Source organism: Elgaria multicarinata, chromosome 5, assembly GCF_023053635.1.
Source record: "Elgaria multicarinata webbii isolate HBS135686 ecotype San Diego chromosome 5, rElgMul1.1.pri, whole genome shotgun sequence".
Classification (NCBI taxonomy): domain Eukaryota; kingdom Metazoa; phylum Chordata; class Lepidosauria; order Squamata; family Anguidae; genus Elgaria; species Elgaria multicarinata.
The window spans coordinates 63,233,118-63,256,825 of NC_086175.1; the positions used below are offsets into that span (position 1 = coordinate 63,233,118).

Genomic DNA, 23,708 nt, shown 5'->3' on the forward strand with positions numbered 1-23,708 from the left:
CTTGATCGTATTTTTGACAATGAGGTGCTCCACACATACATAGCAGAATCTGAAAATTGTCAAAGATTGACATGTTTTCCATAGATCTAGCTCACTAAAAAAGGCAGAGGAGCTCTTTCAGCAGAAGTGGCTAGTTGACTGATTAATCAAATTTGGTTTTCAGAATATAGCACGTGAAATCCTCACAGATTAATCACAGAAAATATCAGACTGGAGGTAAAACAAAACCAATCTGGACAGATTTTTAAAACTCAATTATTATTCATTTACACTGGCATTATTTTATTTTCTGTCGAAGAAAAAGGAGACCACCTTGAGAGTTTGCTCAGGAAAACAAACAGTACAGCTTCTGACTGTAAAAAAGGTGGAGTGATGAGAAAGAGTATTTCATTTTTCTAAAGCTGAAAGTTTAGAATGCAAAACAGAATGCAAAAGCAAACAGAACCTGAAGATGTGAGATGAACTAATTTCCAAAAGCCTTTGATATAATGGTAGAGAGATTCTCCAAAGGTTAAATGGTCTAGAAGTGCCTAGCCATGGAGCTTCTGTCCATGGTTTTGGTAGCATTGGATAAGAACCAGGAGTTTTGGCTTGTTTCCCCCCACCAAGCCAGAGAAATAACCCAAGAATGAACTGTGAGTTACTTCTTTGACTTGTTGGGAAAGAGACAAGCAAGAGTTCCTGGTTCACACAAAATAGAAGGTCTGTGGGTTGCTAGCAGTGGGAGCAATTAGTCAGCATGTACCAGCATATTGCCTTGTTCATGATATGTGTGAACTGGGCCAACATCTGTTAGTTTCATAAACTAGAGATTTGATCAAATACTGACTCTAATTAGATGTAAAGTTTGGATATAATTATTCAAATAACCCACAAATTTCTGCTGCACACCACCCTTACATCCAAACAAGGTCAATATTTGATCAAATTACTGGTTTATGAAACTGACAGATGTTGGCCCAATTCACAATTCGTGGGTTAATTAATTAACCCGTGAACTATGGGAAAGCATACTGCACATGAGCCAAGCACATACTGCTTTCAGTTTCCTGGAACAACCTACAAATGTGGCATTTGTAGGTTATTTCCGTGACATCTGAACCCAGTTTTTCATGAGTTAAACTGCAAATTAACCCAGAGCTTGTTCTTGAGTTAACTTGGAGTTAATTCATGAACAACCCCAAGTGCCTGAGTTCAGATGTCATGGAAACAGTCTATGAATGCTGCATTCGTAGGTTGTTCCAGGAATCTGGAAACAGCTTAAACACAGCAATGGCTTCACAACCCACAAATTGCCACCAGATACCACCATTATTATTTATGTATTTATTTATGTCATTTATATACTGCTGAATATAATACAATCTCTCAGTGGGTCACAATATTAAAATTCAGTATTAAAAACAGAACATTAAAAGTACAACTTTAAAACAACTACTGTAAAAAAAACAAATGAAGAAGCAAAATCAGTGGCATGGTTAGTATACGTATTGCTCAGGGAAAGCCTGGGTGAAGAGGTGTGTTTTTAGGAGGCATTTAAAGGACATTACATTTTCTGCCTCCCAAACTACAGGGGGGATGGTTTTCCAGATGGTGGGTGCTGCTACAGAGAAGGCCCACCTTCTGATTACTTCATGGCGACATTCTGCTCATTTTGGAATGACCAGCAAGGCCTCCTCTGCTGATCTTACAAGGTCACCTGGGTATGTATCAAGGAAGGTGATCTGCTAGGTATCCTGGTCCCAAGTTGCTTAGGGCTTTAATTGACAATAGCACAACCGTGTACATGGCTCAGTAGCTAATAGGCAGCCAGTGCAATTCTTTTAACACAGGTGTAATGTGTGCATGCCTATGTGTCCTAATTAGCACCACAGCTTTCTGCACAACTGCAGCTTTTGAACCATGCTCGCCCCACATAGAGCCCATTGCAGTAGCCTAATCATGAGGTTACCACAATTAAGCAATCCCTATCCAGGAATGGGCAGAGTATGAACTAACAATGGATGCTCCAGGCCACCTGGGCCTCCAGTGACAGAGATGGATCCAGAAGCACCCTCAAAATATGGACCTGCTCATTCAGAGGGAGTGCAAGCCCATCCAGAATAGGAAACACCCCCATTTCTAGACCTGGGGCCTGCCAACACATAGGGTCGCTGTCTTATTGGGAGTCAGCTTCAGTTTATTGGCCCTCATCCAAGACAAAGCTGCATCCAGGCACTGTTTCAGAATGTGCACGGCCTCTTCCGATTCAGATGTCACAGAGAAATAGAGTTGGGTGTCATCTCCTGATAACCACTTCCAACAGCTTCATATAGATATTAAATCACTTGGAGACAGGATGGTACTATGTGCCATTCCACAGTTCAACTGCCATGGGTTGAGGTACAGACACACAATGCTATTCTATGGAACTGTGCCCAAAAGTACAAGTTAAACCACTATAGGACAGTGCCTCCAACTCACAACTCACAGAGGTGGTCCAGGATGATACTGTGGTCAACAGTATCAAAACCCACTCAGAGATCAAGGAGAAGAAACAGGACCACACTCCCTCTTTCCATCTCCCAAAGCAAGGTCATCCATCAAGGCATCCTAAAACCGGGCCTGAACCCAGACTGGAAGGGATCCAGATAACCAGTTTCATCCGAGAGAGCCTACAGCTGAGAACCCACCACTCTCTTGAACACCTTACTCAGAAATGGGGTATTTGCAACCGGATGATAGTTAGCATAGATCTCTGGGTCAAGGGAGGGTATTTTCAGGAGTGGTTGTATTACTACCTCCTTTAAGGCAGGACAGACCACACCATCATGCAATGATGCATTCACCACTCCCCTGATCCATCCTGTCAGCCCCCCGTAGAAAGCTCAGATAACCAATGATGAACAAGGATTGAGAGAGCATGTGGTGGATTGAACAAATGCATGCATCTTGTCCACATCCTCAGGCGCCAGAAACTGAAGTTGTTATGTCTGAATAGGGCCAATATCTGTAAAAACATGTTAAGCAAATCTTCACACAGGGTGTTCTTATTATTTTTAGAACTGAAGGACAGATACTCAGTAAGTTTGTAGATGCTTAGAAAGTAACTTAAGAATTTAAAGGGATAAAATAATGTTTCTCATATTTGCAGAAATACCTATGTAATACTATTGAACCTATTCAGGCAAATGTGAAAATCCATTACCTTATGTTGATTCACCCGTTCATCACAACCTTAAGCATGCTTACTTAAAATCTAACTCCTGTGTGGGAAACCACAAATGAGGCTTGCACCCTCAAATCTTTTATGTAAGACTGAAGAAAATTATTTTATTCAGGATATGCAAATATATGCATCTCTCTCCCCCCACGCCCCCAAGAGAGAAATATATACAGCCAAACGTGATACAGGTATTGGAAAACCAACATTACTGTAGGACAGAATGTAAAGAATGTTGATTTATACATGGCCACTATTAAAGTCACAGATTATTGTGCCTCTAATTCCAAATAGATCTGATGCAGTATTTACGAGGGGCAGTTTTTATAGCTAGAGTGAAAAATAATTTACCTTTAAGGCATTTTTTAATTTTAAGAATTTTAAAATTAGGAATGTTTTATTAATTCACTATATATTTAATACTTTTGGATAAGTAAGACTAACAGAGTGAAAGGATTTCAGTCACTTTCATGAGCTTTGTCCAAAGATCTTTGAGAGATCATAGAATCATAGAATAGTAGAGTTGGAAGGGGCCTATAAGGCCATCGAGTCCAATCCCCTGCTCAATGCAAGGATCTTCTATGAACATAGGAGAAATCACTTTATTGGAACACAGAATCATCCGTTATATACCAGTCTAACAATTCACTCGGCACACTAGTTGAACAGCATCCAGTGTAATTTTCTTCAAACCAAACCAGATTATTTGATAAAATTGAATTTTAAGAGGAGAAATTCTCAAAAAGCTCAGACGCTTTAGTTTTAATGTGATACAACCAAGAATCCTTGTTTTAAACTAGACTATAAGCAGAAAGGTGATTTTAGATTCTTATTTATTCTACATTAGTTTACTTTAACTGTAGAGTTCCTCAATAATATGAACCATTTCCACCAAAAGCGTATCATCCCTTATGTTCCTAACCCCTGGAACTGACAATTTACACCTAAATAATTACATGTTTGCAACTATTCCATGATATCACAGCATCACACTGAAATGGCAAAGATAATCATTTCAATGAAATCACAGTAGAGCTCCAACAGCTCGGACTTGCACAATTCTATAACATCACAGCTCTTGTTCTGCAAAAGTTCACAGCTTTAAATTGACACCTCACACACTGCTCCAAAACCACAATCATTGTTGAGTTCCCTAAATGGCAATCTACACCGAAACCCTTAATTTAAAGAGTATATACACACATGTAGAGACCTGTGAACATTCATTAACTTGTTTTTATGTCTTTAATACTTTTCTCAAGCTATTACAGATTCCCACACTCAGTCTAATGGTTGATCATTGTTAAGAGAGTACCACTACCTCAGTTCTTTGATACCTTCCTAACATTTGCAGTCCCTGTCTACTGGGCTTCTACATTAACACTTTAATTACTTAATAGTTAGGACATTCATAAGCATTCCATGAAACTACAGGAAGTCAGCCAATGGGTAGATGCACTCATTTCTCTTACCTCCAGACTTCAGTGACATCACAACAATGCAGTAAGGAATTAGAGATATGTCCAGTATATATTCTAATAATGTATTTATTTATTTACTTATTTACATTTCTATATGCCCAATAGCCAAAATTCTCTGGGGATTTCACAAAAAATTCAACTCATTCATCTCTTCATAATAAAACTACATTAAGTACACCAAGGCTGTAATCCTAAACACATTTATTGATGATTAAACCCCTTAAACACAGTAGGAATAATGTTTGAGCAAACATGCTTATGACTGCTCTGTGTAACAGCATGCATAGTATGCATGCACATATGCATACTTCAAACACAATCTAGATATTTATTATTTATTAAAATATTTGTATCCTACCCTAAATCACTACTTTAGGGCAAAGTATAAAGTGTTGGTTATCACCTTTAAAGCCCTACATGGTTTGGGTCCAGGCTACCTGCGGGATCGCCTTCTCCTGTACAATCCGCCCCGCACACTCAGGTCCTCTGGGAAGAATCTACTACAGTCAGCAAAGACTAGGCTATCAAGTAGAATTTTAGGATGTTTTCAACAGTGTATACTATGTTTTTAATTAGTATTTTATGTATTTTGTGCTTGCTGTTGTTCCCCACTTCGATCCAATCAGAGAGGTAGGTAAGAAATATTCTTATTATTATTATTATTAGGATCTCAGAGCGGTGTACAGATAAAATAAGATATTGGCCAAAAGCACACAGTATGTTCCAGTTTCTGTGTCAGCTGTAGTACAGCACCCAATATGATAGACATTATCCTATTATTCTTAACATGCATCTTGGGTATAACAAGAATGTCTCTGGGAGACAAATTCAGCAGAAAGGGATAAAATAAATAAGCTGCCTAGGTCCTGTGTACAATAGCTAGTATGGACAACTTAACTACCTGGTGGGAAATGTGGCATGACCTACCACATTTCCCACCAGGTAGTTAATTCAGAATTATACACATGGCAGCTCGTTGGCATATTGTGCGAGCTCTATGGGTTCACTGGTACACAGGGTCCACTTATATACGTTGCATTGTACACACAGGTCCCAAATGCTAGATCACACTCTGCTAGCATAGGACACTAAGAACTGAGTCAAATATTTTATTGCGTTCATATACATAAATGAATACTCAGTGTGAACAGGTGGCAGTCCAGTCCAGCCCAAACTAAAGGCTGTACACATATGCATTTAATGATATCCCAATGGCCCCTTTAAAGGAAGGAAAGGTGTTTCCCATGGTGGGGAGCAAGACTGGAAAGGTGTGGAAGAGGAAGAAGCATGAGAGAAAAAGACATGATGGGGCGAGTAGCAGGGAATGTTCACTGTCCTATCTCCTGCCAGATACCCATTGTCATTTGCCCCAAGATGGAGTAACTTTTCTTCCTTTAAAGGGGCTGTTACATGTGTATGTCACTTGGGCCTTAGTCTGAACTGCTACACCTTTCCATTGCTCCAAGTTCACATAGTTGTTTGTTACCAATTGAGACAATTTATTTAATTAATTTAAAAAATCCTTCAGGTATTCTGACACTGTATCCATGGAGGGACTTGCAGGGTTGTGTCTGCTGGCCCTGGCCCACCCCAGCCCAAACTACCCATGTTGTGCAGGAAGGTCTGAAAAGCGATTCTAAGCATATTTGGCTGAATGCACTTACAATCCCAATCAGGTCTTCTTGCTCAGCACGAGAAGGTCAGGGGTGGAGGGGACAGTGTGCACAATGCTCCAGCCCCTTCACAGCTACAGTTTAAGAATGCCCGAATAGAATAAATATATTGGCCTGGTTCAGACAACACGCTAAACCATGCTGCTTAACCACAAAATGGTTAAGGGAATGCATGCCTTCCCTTAACCATTTTGTGGTTAAGCAGCATGGTTTAGCGTGTTGTCTGAACCAGGCCACTGACTACTTAAAGGCTTCCATGACTTCAGAAAAGGCTTCAAATTTCACCTCCGGTGTTTATCAATGCCCTATCCTAAGGAATTTTGCCTCATGATTCAGACCTGAAAGAAAGGAACACCTTTTTCTGTCTAACAAATGTCATGCAGCAATTGTGACACCATTCTTTAACAAAAAAGAAAAGAAAAAAGAGCTAATGTGTACATTTTAGAAATTATTAATAAATCATATCCAGAAAAAGAGCATAAAACGGACTCAACAACCAGGAGGAGTTATCTTATTCCCACATGAAATTTTAAGGAAAGCTTATCATCATTTGCTGAGAATTCTGTGAAGGTTGAGTATGATTGTAAAGAGCAAGAGCAGATTTTACTGGCAATTTATATTCAGAACACACGAAGGCTGCAGCTATTTCACTCCACCAACTAAAAAGTGTTCTTTCTGAACATTTTCAGCTTAGAAAGTTATCAACAATTCCACACACAAGTGCAGCTCAAGGAAAGGTTAGACTCCACTGAGATTTCCCTTCATAAGCCTCTTTGCCATTTTCAAAGGCCATTTAATTGTTAGCTTTGGGGCTGCTTGAATGAATGCGTGTGTATATACCAAGTGAAGTAATAAAATGCCAACTCAACAATTCTTGAGCATTCTCAACCACAGGTTGGAACACAGTAGCATCTTTAATACATCTTCTGTAATTTTGAACTCCAGTGAGCAAACCTCTCTAAAGCATACAAGTCTGTGTCGATATGGTGGAGGAAAGAATGTGATATACTAAAAGTACAATGGATCATTCCCACTACATTCCCTGCTTCCCCTGCATCCCTCCTCTCAGCTCTTATTTGTAGCACTGTAAAATGATATAAAATACTTGAAGGAAGAATCTGGGCAACAAGATGAGATGGACAAACAAGTAGTCTCAGGAATTGGACACAGTGACAAGCCATCTAATTAGTTTCCCTTTGCCTGATGGTTGGAACGTTCAACTGGTTGTGAAATACTGGGGTAGTTAGACTTCTGAGGGAGCCTATGGATGCTATGCATTCAGCTCTTTAAATGACTTTACGAAAACCTTTCTTATTTAATAGTTTATTGCTTGCTTATGTTTGCTTATGCTGCTTTCTGCTTGCTTTAAACATTAAATTGATGTTATGCATCAATTTAAGTACCTACGACTGCTCTAGTGTGAACAATCTCCAGTTGCATTTTTCATACAATCATTTTCAGCCATGGCGGCTTAAACAAATCACACGGTTTGTGGAATGTTCCAGGTGACCATGGGTGCCTGTTCCTTAACCCAACACCTGCTTGTTGGTTGCCATGTTGTGCAAACTCGATGAGAGTGGGTTGGTGACATGATAAACAAACTGCCCTGAAACCATGAGCTGTTTTAGGGCTGTGGGTGGTTTGTTGATCACTACAATAATCCACCCTCACAGGGTTCAGATGTCATGCCAACCTACGTGCAGGATTTGAGTTATGGCATATGCTGCAAACCATGGTGCCTTATTTAAGCCAGCATGGCTGAAAATAATGAGAACCTGGTCAGTGAGTTCCAGGTTCAGAGGGACACAAATCCAATATTTTGTTTGAAGTAAAATTATTTATATGCAGCAGGAGTTTTTTTTAAAAAAAAAATGTTTGAGTAGTTTTATTTATTTATTTATTTATTACATTTCTATACCGCCCAATAGCCGGAGCTCTCTGGGCGGTTCACAAAAATTAAAACCATTCATAATATAGAACAACAGTATAAAACCATAATATAAAATACAATAAAAAAGCTCAACCAGATAAAAACAGCAGCAATGCAAAATTACAAATTTAAAACACCATGTTAAAATGTATTTATAGATTGTTAAACTGTTGGGAGAATAAAAAGGTCTTCACCTGGCGTCTAAAAGCATATAATGTAGGTGCCAAGCGAACCTCCTTAGGGAGCTCATTCCACAGCCGGGGTGCCACAGCAGAGAAGGCCCTCCTCCTGGTAGCCACCTGCCTCACTTCCTTTGGCAGGGGCTCACAGAGAAGGACCCCTGAAGATGACCTTAGGGTCCGGGCAGGTACATATGGGAGGAGGCGTTCCTTCAGATAACCTGGCCCCAAGCCGTTTAGGGCTTTAAATGTTAATACCAGCACTTTGAATAGGGCCCAGACCTGGACTGGCAGCCAATGAAGCTGGAAAAGGACTGGCGTAATGTGGTCTCGTCGGCCAGTCCCTGTTAGTAAGCGTGCTGCCCTGTTTTGTACCAGTTGAAGTTTCCGGACCGTTTTCAAAGGCAGCCCCACGTATAACGCATTGCAGTAATCCAAACGAGAGGTTATCAGAGCATGGATAACTGTAGCTAGGCTATCTCTGTCCAGATAAGGGCGCAGCTGGTATAAAGGAATTTTAGAAATCTGGTATTCGACTATTTTAGGCAATCTGACCTCTATATTTTAGGGCCTCTATGATTTAAAGGATCATTATTAGGAAAAAGCCCATCAAAATATGACTAGTTGATGGAGTGGGGAGCATCATCTTCTCCTCTCCAACCTCCTGTGTTTCACTGTACTCAAAGAGTCAGTCGAACTGCTTCTGCCTCCAAAGAAATGCTTTTGAAGAGGATCATGGTGTACACACTCGGGGAACCACCAGGCCTGATGCCAACAAAGAATTAATTCCAAAAATGTGAGCTCTGAGGTACACTCAGGTCAGACTTCTCTACCTATCCAATTTCCAAGTCCAGCTAGAACATCAACTAGTGTGCAAAAGCAAGATGATTCTTCTCTTTCTTTGCATATTCTACTCTCATTTTACCACAACTCAGTGTCAGCCCACATACTTTGCATGCAGAAAGTCCTACATTCAATCCCTAGCATCTCCAGGTAGGGCTGGGAAAGACTCTTCTGACATCATGGATAGCAGTGTAGGACTACATTTCCCATTATCCACAGCCAATATGCCCATTGATCAAACTGATTGAGATGGTGGGAACTTTATTATATGGAAGGCACCAGGTTCTATTCTCACTGGTGGATGAAGCCACTGCTCTACCCCACCTTCAGTCTAAACCATTACATCACAGGGGAATAAAGTGATGGGTTTTGTTGAATACCACATGGCCTGGATGATATGTAGAGGAGAGAGAGTGGCAGCAGGAGAGTCCTCCTTGCACCCATAAACACCCATCCTGAGACTGAAGTGTGCACAGTTCAGTCAGGCTTTCCTTGTCGCAAGTCATAATGCAGATCATTTCACACAGGGCCATCTCAACAAGCCCCCACTGCAGGGTCTGATAGGCTGCTGCCTAACAGGAAGGTTCATCTACACGAGAGGATCAATGTGACTAAACAAAAAGGCTCTGAATTAACGTCTCTCTAAACGTTGGATATAATAAATTTAAATAATTTAACTCATGGTAAAATATCTAGAAAATTCAAGTGTTTAAATTCAATCACAATGATCCTATTCACATGTAGCAACAATGTGGGTTAACCCATGATTTTGGGGTCACATGCTGCATGGGAGCCATGTCCATTGTCCTGTTCGTAGGTTGTGTGATCTGTGAACCAGGACACTCTGGGTTATTCTTGGTTTAAACTATCCAAAGGTAACCTAATAAATCATGGATTAACTGTGGCATACTTAACCCATGAACAACCCAAAGTGTCCAGGTTCAGTCATCACAGTAATAATCTAAGAACAACCCAATTGTAGGTTTTTGTTTAAAAGCATAAGTGGCAGGCACACAGGAGGCAGTGCGCTTGCTCTCGCTTTCGCTCTTGCATGACAACCCATGGATTGTTTAAACCGTTATTATTATTATTAATTATTATTATTATTTTCATTTCTATACTAACCAATATCCAAAGTTCTCTGGGTTGTTCACAACAATTCACAAAAATTACATAATAAAACGTCTAAAAAATTTAGAACAATTTAAACTGCTAAAGACAATTTCAAGAAAAACTGTCCTTACGTGCAAACCAAGTCATTGTCACCTAGATCATCCTTTCTCTGGAACCATCATGTTGGTCTCATTTCAATTGGTAAATTCATGATTTTTTTTAAAAAATAAAAACATTAAAAACAAAACAGAAAAGGGAGCATTCCAGCCCTAGATTATCTTTCTGCAGAATGAATTAGGTGTAGATTGTTTACAAACATGAGAGCAAAGATAAAAGAAAAACATACATCCCAATTTCTTTTTAAAGGGGTCTTCATCATCCTTATTGTAGCTTTCTAAGACGCATAAGAAATGATAATAAAACAAGAACCTACCTTCAGACTTTTTTCTCATTGTCACATGTTCTTGAATGCATTTCTAAAATGTTTACTTTAAATTTATATATTTTGCCTTAAGATTTGCCATGTGTATTCTTCAAGAAGCTTTTGTAGTTGAAAATTTGAGCATGGAAGTGCAGTCACTCTTCACTCTTACTATATTGTTCTTAATTTGCAGCAGCATTAGAGTAAATTCTCACTACCGTGTGAAAAATGCAGGATGTGCTAGATGCATATGTGTGAAGAATAACAAAATGCTGTCAGGTAGAAACAGGGAACCAATAACAGCTACTTACTAATGGTTAGAAATTAAGGTATAATTTCATAGTGCACTGCTAGACCGATTTAATTTCAAACTGTAGGGCTGATAGTCTTTTGCCTTCCTTTTACAAGTAGTGCCTGAAGTTATCACTAGTATAAATGAGCCTGGGAAATAAAGTCATAGTAGGACTTGTTTCTCTTTTCGTTCAACAAACATTAAACCTTCATAAGAATGCTACTGTAAACAAATTCTTACTCATTCTAATGAAGAGTCAGGTCTAGGCCAATTAAAAACTAACTCACTTATAATGCTAGTCATTTAAAGCTGAAAACATTTTTTTTATGTTTCCCCCCAATTTTCTGGAGGGGAAACCAATCAGTATGAAAATTTACAGAATAGTAGTGCAGAAAGTAGCAGCCTCCTGTGGTTATGAAGGATTAATCTTCATCAATAAATGCTTTCTTTTTAATTCTTGAACCAGTGGGGGTTTTGGTGGTGGGGGAGTTGGATGTTCTTTGCTTTATTGGCCTTAGCTGGCATTTTCAGAACTCTAAAATGATGCACAAATAAATTAAAAAGTTTTTGCACTGATATTGAGTAGGAACAGAAGGGAGTAAATGTCAGCTGCTAAGTACAATATGGTAATTATTTCTCTCTCCTTTGATGTGCAGCATTTTATTGTGTGCACTCTGACAGTTGTTAAAGCTTGGTGAGCCAACCCCTCCAGCTGTTACTTGTCCACTGATCTATTTGCTTTTCAAAGCTTATCCTCTCCACTTCTGCCAAAGCAATTTCACTGCAGGGTCTTGTCGAATTCAGGATCAAACAATGATGACTGCAACCAATTCCTTAGTGATAATGGACCAAAGATCTTTTATGAAACCATGTTTCCTCTGGTGTTAGTATTTTATAGGCAAAGTCTCACTAAACTAGCTCTTATTTTAAGAGGTGAGTTTGAATATGGAATATGATTTTAACAAAGGAGCATTTTTCTAAGAAACACATAAAGCAGAATTCTGTACTATATTAAATAAAATACTATAAACATGCATCACATAAAAACATTGCATGCTATCTATATTCAAGTACAGTTTTGAAACTCATTTCTCTTTTTTGCTCATTAGAGTCAACAACATTTTATATATATTTCTAATTCTCTTCCTGCTCACACTATCTGAGGTCTAAAGTATTTTGCAAACCAAGTGTATTTAGAGAAAAAGTACTTCTTAAGTAATTTATATAAGATACTGTAGGTTTTCCTAGTAGGAAAACATGGGCGAGACACAACGATATAGGTACTCCTAAAATACAATGTGCTGTTCTTTATTTTGTTGCAAAAGTTTTCTATTAATGATGCAAACTGCTTCTTCAACTGGCCCTCCCCAGACACATTTGATACTATCTTACTCTCCTTGTCCTACTTCCTGCTTAGCTGCTTCGTTCATGTATTGTTTCATTCATACCTCCACAGCCAGCATGTTCTAACTAGACCACATTTACCAAGACACAGAAGGCACATTACTAAGAAAGAATGTAATGAATTAAATGTCAGTTCGAATTCCCCAAAGAAATCAAGCAGAAATTTGACCTTTTAACACAGTGAATGAAAGGTATGGTAAGCTTTCTTCTGCAGGGTCTTTACGCACATAATGTTGAATAATAGGGCTTCTCTCTCTTTTACGCACACGCACAGACAAAATGCAGCATGATTGAAAAGGTACTTTAGAAAGAGCAAGGCTACACAATCTCGGGCTTGTTTTAAAACCCAATGAACGACAGGAATGTAGGGAGAAATGGGCGGAGTGCCGGGGAAATCTACTTTGATGTTAAGATTAAAAAAAAAAAAGCTTAAAAGAAGACGAAACCAATCTTACTGCCCCTGCATCAGGAAGAAATCTCTAAAATCCAAAGTCCACAGCCGTAAGGGAAAGAGTTAACCCTGACATGCTCCAGTCAGCTACAAGCACCTGCACGGAGAACAAGAGAAAACAGCTGGCAGGGAGGACTCTCAAGCTGCAATTCCCCGTGCAAGGAGGCTTTCAGAAGTTTAATTTACCTTTAACTGCCTTGCCTTGCCTTGCCAGCAGCGCACAAGCTTTGACAAGTGCAAGATTTTCAGGGTCTGGTTGGAATAATAATTAAAGTTACCTTTTGAGTTGTTCCCTCATCGCTATTAACTGTTCAGCGACTCCAACGAGAGAAAAGAAAAGCGCGGCGGCGAAGATTCCTAGACCGTGTGTGTGTTGCAGCCTAACGCAAAACTAACCCACCACCGCGCGGAGCAGCGAATAGTACTGCGGTGAGAAGAGCATTATCAGGCGGCGGGCGGGCGAGCGAGCGAGAGAGAGAGAGAGAGAGGGGGAAGGCTGCAGGGCCAGACAGGGCGGAGCGCCCTCGGCTTCGGCTCCGCCTATTGAACCTGCAAACAACAACTGAAGACCTCCAAAGAAATGGCACAGTTTGGGCGGAAAGCAGAGGGGGATTTATTTAAGGTAGAACCAAAAGATGGCATCCAGCCATCTGAAAAAGAGCCGGATTAGGTAAACCAAAGAAAAAAGAAGCGACCTAAGCCCAAATGATCTCATGTAACAGAATCTATCGTTTCCACAAGTTTGGACGGATAGTTCCTCCTGAAAAGGATGAGATAATGGGGACCTGAGAGAGAAACACGCGCACACACAGTTGTACTCTGATCAGGTGCTTTGTGTTTATTCACTAGACTTCTCTGACCTTGTGCTTTTCAGTGGAAAACAGTAACTGACGAAGACAACAGAATACAGGGAAAGGTGGGATTTTAAAATAGTTTTAGAACACACACTACATCTGATCCAGTAATTTTAAACTACTTCCAATAACCTGGATCTATTTTCTGCCCAATCTCCTGCTTTGCAAAGGCCCTAAAGACATTTCTATAGCAATCCTATCTAGGTCTCCTCAGAAGTAAGTCCCATTGCATTGAATGGGATTTACTCTCAGATATGTATTGCAGGCTTAAGCAATGTGTTACAACTTCCTTTGCTACAGCAGCAACCCATTGCATAAAAAGAGAAATCTGAGTAGGAAAAGAGGATTAATTTTGTTTTCAGTCTGCCCCATGTCCCCAAACTGCTAGTTTACTTTAAATTAAAATGGGTGAAAAATGGAATGGTGGTGGTTCAAAAATGATGAGGGATTAGGGTCTCATGGGACACAACAGACAACAAAACAGTTTGCTTGCTGCCAGTTTTAAAAAGAAAGTAAATAGAAAGAATCTCCTTGGAGGCCTAGCCACACATAGACACCAATTCTTGCACACACAAATAAAAAGACACAAAGCATTGTACCTATATGCTGCATGTTGCTTCTACGTGGAATTGTGTGTACATATTTTCTCTCTCTCTCCTTCTGTGCAGTCTCAATGCTCAATAAAACAAGAAGGCTGAGGCTCACTGCTCAATTTGTCCACCACACTGCTCACTGTGGTCTTCTACATTCCGGCCCCAAGGAAAGGAGGTAGAGAACACCAACATTGGGGAACACCCTATGAGCTGAAGAGTAATTATTTTAGAAAGGCAAGGCAATGATTGGCTGTGAGCATCATTCATGGACGCTCCATTCTCACACTGATGGCTGGGTCCCGATTGGCTCAGATGAACTGATGAGGCTATTTGGCAATCACATAAATGCCCCGCTTGTCCTTGTCTGCTTGAGGGAGAGTAACAGAGAGATGTGGCAAGGCAGCAGACGGCATGGAGCGTGCCCAAGCTATTAAAAGCCAAGGAGCCTACACAAAGCACCAATGGATGGAGACTGTTGTTGGACGTGGGCAGCACACATCTGCACTGCAACTTTTAAGTGACTTTGAGGGGGTCTATGGACAGGGTGTGGGGGCTATGACAGGTGGAAGGGCTCCATCCTGCCCCCACAAGACAATGCCCTGCCCTTGCAGTAACCCCACCAGTGATGCAGCAAGGGATGGACATCAGGGCAGAATTCCATTGCCATGCAACAGACAAGGTGCTCCAAATGCTGGAGAGCAGCAGAAAATGGGACAGTAGTAAACAGACCCAGCATCAGCACCTGGGCATGCCAGTGTGGACACTGTTCTTCCTTCTTTTTTTTGAAGAGAGTGGCTAACTGGATACATACAAAGTTACAGATGCTCATTTATTTATTCTAGCATTTAAAATATCCCTTTTCTACGGCAAAATGGTGCTTATTCTTAATTAAAAGTAAAAGCATCAGGACAGCAGAAGCAAACTCTATTTTATTCCTGTAGACATATTGGTGCTATGATTTAAGTAAGTTTAAAATTTGAAAATACACATGCCCCTGAGTATTTCGGTTTTTAATGAAGACTAGCAAATAGTTTTTCGTTTTTGTGTGTGTGTGCTCTAACATATCAGAAATGTAGAATCTGTAATGCATGGAATAGTAATGGTGAGTGGGATAAGAAGAAAAATGTCAGTGCTGTGCTTCACAGCTGAAGTAAAACATATTGCCATTAACCCCTCCCCCAGTCTAAAATTATCTAGCTGCACCACTGAATCCCACCACACACTTACCAATTCACAAGCCAAATACCTTCCACCCAGTTTTCCTTCTATCTCCTTTTCCCTTGCATTCTTCATGTTTACATTAGGTTAATATTTATCCATGGTTAACTATAGTTTAGTTAGGAGGTCTAAAAGCACAATCAGATGTCAGATCCATTGAATTCAATAGGTCTTATGCCCAGGTAAAGGAGTATAGAATTGCAGCCTAAAACACTTTAATGTAAACTACAATACGGGTAATATGAATGCTTAAATTTCTCTGAATGAATATTCTTTGAAGGTCAGCAGAGTAAGCCATGTGAACAGATAGGCAACAATTCCCTGGTACCATTGTAAATATTTGCTTGATATGGCCCATGAGAGTACCCTGTCTGGTCACTTAGGAAAGTGTTTGTGCTACAAATTCCTGTCAAGTGGCATCTGCCAATTGCCACAGACAGGACTGCCCCTTTTGGGGAGGGGGGCCCTTCATTTCACCCCCTCATGGGCCATAAAACACCAGGTGGGTGAGGTGAGTTAGCCTCACAGGTAACCCTTATCCCTCCACTGAGGCCGTAAAACCCTCAGCAGGAGGCCCTCAGAGATTATCTGTCACCGTCACAGTGCCACAGAATGCACACCATCCCTGAATTCCCTCATCATGCCCACCCCCCAGCCTAGTTAACTTGTGACCAAATTGACCTAACAATTAAATCAGCCATCAGATTAACCTAAGATACTCCTGCCTCTGTGAAGTAGGCAAAAAGTAGCCAATTCAACTAAGAGTCACAAATTCCTACTCAGCCCCCAAAGGACGACCAGCAAAGCCCATGCTGTATCCAGAGGGGGAGGGAGCCGTGATCCAAAGAGGCTAAGGGTAGGTGTCAATGGGCAAATACAACAACTAAAGACTCCTCCCCCAGCCTGTGGTGCCACTTTGCCTAAATCATTAGCATTTAATAAAAAATCGTAACTTATTACTGTGTATCAAAGCAGGGACTATAGTGCTTATTATGCACAGTACTCAAAACCATGCAGATTTCCTTTCATAGAAGAGTATGGAATTCCTTTTGTGCTTGTAATCAGGGAGTCAAGCCACTACATTTTCTGATTGTGTTTGGTTTAGCTGTCACTAACATTCCAATCTATTTCAGGCCAATAAAGGCTCAGTAACATTAAATTAGTTAAATTCCAGTTCACATGAGGAAAAATATTAAATATTAAATATTATTTACATTACATTGCTGATTTGCATATGTGATTAGTTAAATAATATCACTGTGATATATTATTTGTTATATTTATATCCCACCTTTTCTCCAAGAAGCCCAAGGTGGTATACTCTCTATTTTATCTTCCCAACAACTCTGTGAGGTAGATTAGGCTGAAAGTCAGTGACTGGCCTGATGTGACTCAGTAAGCTTCATGGCCAAAAGGGAATTAGAACTCATGTCTCCTGCATTGCAGTTCAGTGCACTAACCACTACACCACACTGACTCTCCATAATATCATTATGTTATATTATATCCTAAGTTTAGCACTAGGTGTTAAACATATTTGACAGAAAACCTATAAGATGTACAAGTTGTTGCACCCGGAAGCCAGGAAAGGAATAGGCTGACCTTGGATTACTTGACATTGAATTATACGATATGGAAAACTTGTGAAGTTTACCTTGTAAAATACTTTGTTTTAGGCAACCAGATTCTTTCCTTCTAGTCTCTTAAATCTACATATCACAGATCCTAGATACTGGAAGGCATGTACAGTGTTCATACTATACAATATCTAGCTATGAGATTTGCCTATGGCTTAGCTATGTAATGGTTGTAGATAGGGTGGAGGACCACAGTAGCACAGTGGAGCACTTTTGTGATTTGTTTTCATAATCTAAATGGTCCTATATGATGTTGTACCAGGATATCTAATGGGGAGCAGTCTGATGCACTTCTGTGTGTCCCTCAGCCATCTGAAGAACGGTAAGTGACCATGGGGCTGTTTTATAATGGCACCAAGGTTATGGAACATTCTACTGAGGAAGGTGCATCCCTGCTGACTTTCCAGCATAAGGATATGATTATGCTTTTCCAGATGGCCTATGGGCTGTGAAATATTGATGATGTTTACTATTTTTATTTTCTTGAATTATTAGGCAGAAATGGATTCCTTTTATCTCTATTTTTCATATTAGGTTTTTATGAGATTTTGATGTTTTAACTATGTTGTAAGTCATATTGAAAATCTGTGATAAAAGGGCAAGGGACAAATATTTTAAATACCTAAACACAGGCAACTTTTGGTAGTGTCCTTCATGCATCAGATATGAAATGCAATAAATAAATAAATAATAAGGCTGCATGACTTCCTCAACAATTCCATGAAAGTCAGACACAATGTATCATATGAAAATGATTAATCATAATTAAGAGGCCATTTTGTGATTAAGGACACATCAGTGGTTAATTCAGTTATATGTGTGTATTTTTACATTTATGTTTTATAGCAAGTTTATAAGATTTTTGCAGTTCAGTCATATACAGTTCTGACAGATTTTTTTAATATTTCACAATAGTTGAAACCCAAGCTACGCCTAATGGAAAAGAGCAAATTAGTACTTCAAGTAATGTAACAAATGTTAAAGTGAATAGTTTATGAAATGTAAGAAGACATGTTTTTAGAAAAAGAAATATTCAACTCATGCTCAGAATTCACCACACAGATTCACTACTTTAGTGTGGTTGTAATTGTATCTCTGTGTTCTGTATTACATAAGCAAATAGAGAAATCAAGGTCAGTCACATAGAATAGGACATTTGGAAGTTCTATTTTACTTTCTTGAGTGAAAGCTGGAGACAAGGGTGAAACTGCATTGCACATTTTACAAGAATGTCTTGCACAATTTTCCCATACTCAGATAAATATCGAAGAATTGTTTCCCTCCACCCTGAAAACGGGTTTGCAGTCAAGTACTTAACTCTTTCTAGAATCATAGAATAGCAGAGTTGGAAGGGGCCTACAAGGCCATCGAGTCCAACCCCCTATTCAATGCAGGAATCCACCCTAAAGCATCCCTGACAGATGGTTGTCCAGCTGCCTCTTGAATGCCTCTAGTGTGGGAGAGCCCACAACCTCCCTAGGTAACTGATTCCATTTTCGTTCTGCTCTAACAGTCAGGAAGTTGTTCCTGATGTCCAGCTGGAATCTGGCTTCTTTTAATTTGAGCCTGTTATTCCATGTCCTGCACTCTGGGAGGATCAAGAAGAGATCCTGGCCCTCCTCTATGTGACAAGTATTTGAAGAGTGCTATCATGTCTCCCCTCAATCTTCTCTTCTCCAGGCTAAACATGCCCAGTTCTTTCAGTCTCTCTTCATAGGGCTTTGTTTCCAGACCCCTGATCATCCTGGTTGCCCTCCTCTGAACACGCTCCAGCTTGTTTGCATCCTTCTTGAATTGTGGAGCCCAGAACTGGACGCAATACTCTAGATGAGGCCTAACCAGGGCCGAATAGAGAGGAACCAGTACCTCACGTGATTTGGAAGCTATACTTCTATTAATGCAGCCCAAAATAGCATTTGCCTTTCTTGCAGCCATATCGCACTATTGGCTCATATTCAGCTTGTGATCTACAACTATTCCAAGATCCTTCTCGTTTGTAGTATTGCTGAGCCAAGTATCCCCCATTTTGTAAGTGTGCCTTTGGTTTCTATTTCCTTAATGTAGAACTTGGCATTTATCCCTATTAAATTTCATTCTGTTTTCAGCCCAGCACTCCAGCCTATCAAGATCACTTTGAAGTTTGTTTCTGTCTTCCAGGGTATTAGCTATCCCACCCAATTTTGTGTCATCTGCAAATTTGATCAGCGTTCCCTGCACCTCCTCGTCCAAATCATTAATAAAAATGTTGAAGAGCACTGGGCCCAGGACTGAGCCCTGTGGTACCCCACTCGTTGCCTCTCCCCAGTTTGAGAAGGTTCCATTGATAAGTACTCTTTGAGTCCGATTCTGTAGCCAACTGTGAATCCACCTAATAGTTGTTCCATCTAGCCCACTTTTAGCTAGTTTCACACAGTTATCACACAGTACCTGGCTGTACATATCCACCTTTGCCCTAGTTTAAGAATTCAATATATCAATCAGTGCTATATCTCTTATTCAGGGTAAATTTTATACTGTTTACATAGTCCTCCCCCTATAAAAAGCAAGGGAAGCAGAGTAATTAAAGTAATTAAACCTGAGTTAAAGCATTCTCAGGTAGCTGCTTGTGAGAACATGACCAGCAGTCAGCTTTCAATGTGAACTCTCAATTCCTAGTCCACCTTAATAGTAGATTGAAGCTGTCTTTAAACACATTCTGTCTTGTTTTCCCATGCATTGCACCAAGTAATAGGAGTATATATTTAAAAAAACTAGTCTGAGATTCTGACACTTTGCATAATCTTCTTTCTCCTTCAGTAACAAATAAAGCATTGTATTCAATTAGACTCACAGCAGGTGAAAACCCCAATTAGTGTATCCATTCTTTTGGCTTATTTCCCCTACCTTACACCCACACACCACCTTTTAAAAAAAGAAGAAAAGGGTGGGAATCTGAGTCATTCTACAACTCAAAAGCAAATTAACACTTTGATCTCCACATCAAAATGTTATCAGCTGAATGACACTCAGTGAAAAAAACACAAATGAAGAGGGATTACGCCTTACAGGTTTCACAATTTAAGAATAGGTAACACAATTCTATACCATTTCCTAACTAGTCCTATCTACAAAAAAAATGTTTTCTTACTAGAAATGAGCAATGCCAAAATGATAAAAGTGCTGTTTTTCTCTATTGGAAATATGACTTGAGTGGAGATGATGACTAGCAAATCAGGGAAGCAATAAATACAAATAAGGCAAATAAAATGTAAAATAATTTGCATGACCTATTTGGGACAATTGGGGAAAAATCCCTTTTTATACATTGTTTTTTTAAGGGATGGAGTCATATTTTATAAGAAATCATGAGACTTCTTTAACTCATTTAATATACCTTGCTCTGTGCTTTGGTTGTGTGTGAAAATGATATCTGTGGGGTCTTTGATTTCACCCAGGAAGCAGATACTGTAACATAAATAACCCTGCAGGAATATGTGCGCACATGTAATTTATGTATCCCCTGCCATCTATATATCAGGATATTGAAAAATGTGGACTTTAAAGGACAGTATGTCAGGGAGCAGTGTATGTGTTTGTTTCACACCACATTTTTAAATGGCTAAAAATGACAACAGGAGTTGTCATTTTTTATACCTCTGATAGTACTTAAATTTTTTGACATGTTTTGTTTTGTTAAAGTCTCTGGAGCTCTAAGCTGAATGTAGGACTAAGTAGTTCATTTAGTGAAATGATATTTTCATTAACATCTAGTAGCAAAATAGTTGCTCATAATACTTCTGTATTTTTCAGGATGAAATTATTTATTTATTTATTTACAATATTTATATACCGCTCCCCATTTAAAATTTTGGAGCGGTGTACAAGATAAAATAAAATAAAAACAGAATAAAAACACATTAAAATAGATTTTTAAAAGAAGCAAAATGGAAAGTAAACCATGGCTGGTTATCAAGGGAAGGCTACTTGGAACAATGATGTTTTCAGGAGGCGCTGAAAGGAATTCAAAGTTGGCACCTGCCTGATCTCCAGAGGTGGAATTCCATAGGAGGATAGGTCTATGTGGAACCACCAGGGCACTAAATGGATGGAAATCCAACCATTTGTGCCAGCAAGTGTATTTACAGTGCTTGGGTAAGAGATGAAAGGTTCATACATTTTCTTATCTCAAAAAGTCTGTTAAGGAGGGAAAGAAGGAATAGCTGCGTATCGCCTTTTGCCTCATAGCTCTAGGAGCTATACCTCTGGAAGCACACTACACCAGTCAATTGGCAAACAGGGAGGATTGACTTTTCATGCCCACCCACACCATGCAGCAAAATAGGTACAATGCTCTGTGTCTTTTTATTTGTGTGTACAAGAACTGGTGTCTATGTGTGCCTAGCCCCCACCCACCCCAACCGGAGATCATTTCTATTTAGAGTTAGTTTAGTGAGTCATATTTTCTTCTCTAACTCCTTGGTATTTGCCTATAAAATATGGCATTGATTAGTATTGTTTATGTATTGAGCTGGTGTCAAGAAAATCTGTTGAATCATCGCTGAAATTCTGTGGAACTAGGTAGAGGCCTTTCATTCCCACTATTCTGTGGGAATCATGAAGCTGCAATATAATCTAATTTTCTAGAAACTGTTAAACTTATTACCGGTTGAGCTATTCTGTTGTATGTTACAACTGACAAACTCAGTTGTAACATATGCTTTTATTGCGAATTTGAGTTCATTCACAGGTAATGCTATGCTACCATGGGTTAGTTGACCTACGGGGCTTTGTGGCATGTGCAGGTCACCATTTTGAATATGCAAGCCATGGCAGGGGCACACCATGGCTTGTCGTGTTGTGCAAACCTGGGAGGCATGGGTTATGCGAGTGTTAAACAACCCTTGGATAATCTAGGACAATTCTCTTTTGTGAGCTTCACTGACCTGCCTCCTTCCATGTTTCAGGTTCCCCCTGGTACAAGCAGTGAGCCCTACTTGCACAACAGAAGCCGTGCCTCTCCCCGGTGTGTGTGCCAGCTATTCCTCGTGGTGTGGGCACCTGCACCGCACCCAGTGCCCCACGCTGGCAGTGAGCATCCCAAATGTGGCCCACATGCGCCGCTCACACCCACGGACAGCCAGCCAGGCCAAACGCTGGGCACATGCAGGATCCTTTGGGGTGGCTCCGGCGGGGCCACGCTGGGTTCCAGAGGGCGGGGTCACGGCCAGGCATCACCGCCACACTGCTGACCCTCCCTTCCCTCTGATGCTGTGGCAAAAACGCTGAGCCACGAAGCTCCCCAGCAGCTAGCCAAGCCAGCCAGAAGGTCTTTGGGGGGGGGGGGAGGCTGCAGTTGCTCCCAATTCTGGCTGCGCCCCTCTTAGGTCTGCACCCTAGGTGGCTGAAACACTAAAATTGAGTTCAGGCTGTTTCAGTTTAACAAAACTAAGCACAGAGTAAGATGTCAAATTTACACAGATTGCATAGTAGTCTTCTTGTATGTAAGAGAGCATGTTAGTGAATACATTTTGAAAGACAATCACTACAGAGAAAGGTTTTGCATTGGCAAAGGCCACTTGAGCGAAACTGAAATCTTACATGCTGAGGCTAATAATGAGGTCTTATTCCAAGCAATCCCATGTTATGACATCTATATTCTGGCAGTCTTCAAAGAAAGGCTTTTGCTCTCCACAGCAGCAGCATCTTTAATGTTTCCGTTTGGGAACCTTTATCTGGAGAATGCTGTCACTTTGTGCATAATTATGTTTTGTTGCTTGCTGAACATATCTTTCAACAGCTTTCAAAAGACTCCATGCTTTTTAACTTTTAATGATTTTTATATTTAAAACTATGGAAATTAATTTGACATTAAAATATCTCTCATTGAGTCTAAGAACATATACCGACACACCCTTCCCAACAGGCTATTTCATTTATATTATTATTTGTTATATTTGTAGATATCGTTCCTCCAAAAACAACAGAACAGGGTTCCAGGTATTCTTCCATTAAGCTGTTGAACAGACCCAAACCTGCTTAGCTTCGGAGAGTTACTTCTCTGAACAATAGCCTGGAAGTTGAATTCTGCAAAGACACTGCTCCTGTAAGTAGTTTATTTTTGTGACCTACATATCATGGGAATAGCGAGTTCACATAAGATCACCTGACCCTCTTTGTGAACTAAAAACTGTAGATTGTACTCATCATCAGAGACCCTCCTCCAAATTATCCCCGCTCTCTGATGTTAGATGGGTGGTGACCGGAGAGAGGGTTTTCTCAGGTGTGACACCCAGTGCATGGAATGCTTGCCTATGGAGGCATGCCTGATGCTGTGTTAGTTGTTTTTTTCCCCTAGTGCCAGACAAAGATTTTTTTTTGCCCAAGTGTACAAACATGGCTGTTATCATGGCTGGTTTTAATTAATTGGGTTTTTATTTA

At 40.0% G+C, this 23,708-nt stretch overlaps 1 protein-coding gene across 4 annotated transcripts in view; it reads right to left on the reverse strand.

The window, feature by feature from the left end:
- DMD (dystrophin) overlaps positions 1 to 23,708 on the reverse strand; it is a 1,279,927-nt gene that overhangs the window by 111,135 nt on the left and 1,145,084 nt on the right. The window lies entirely within an intron of this gene.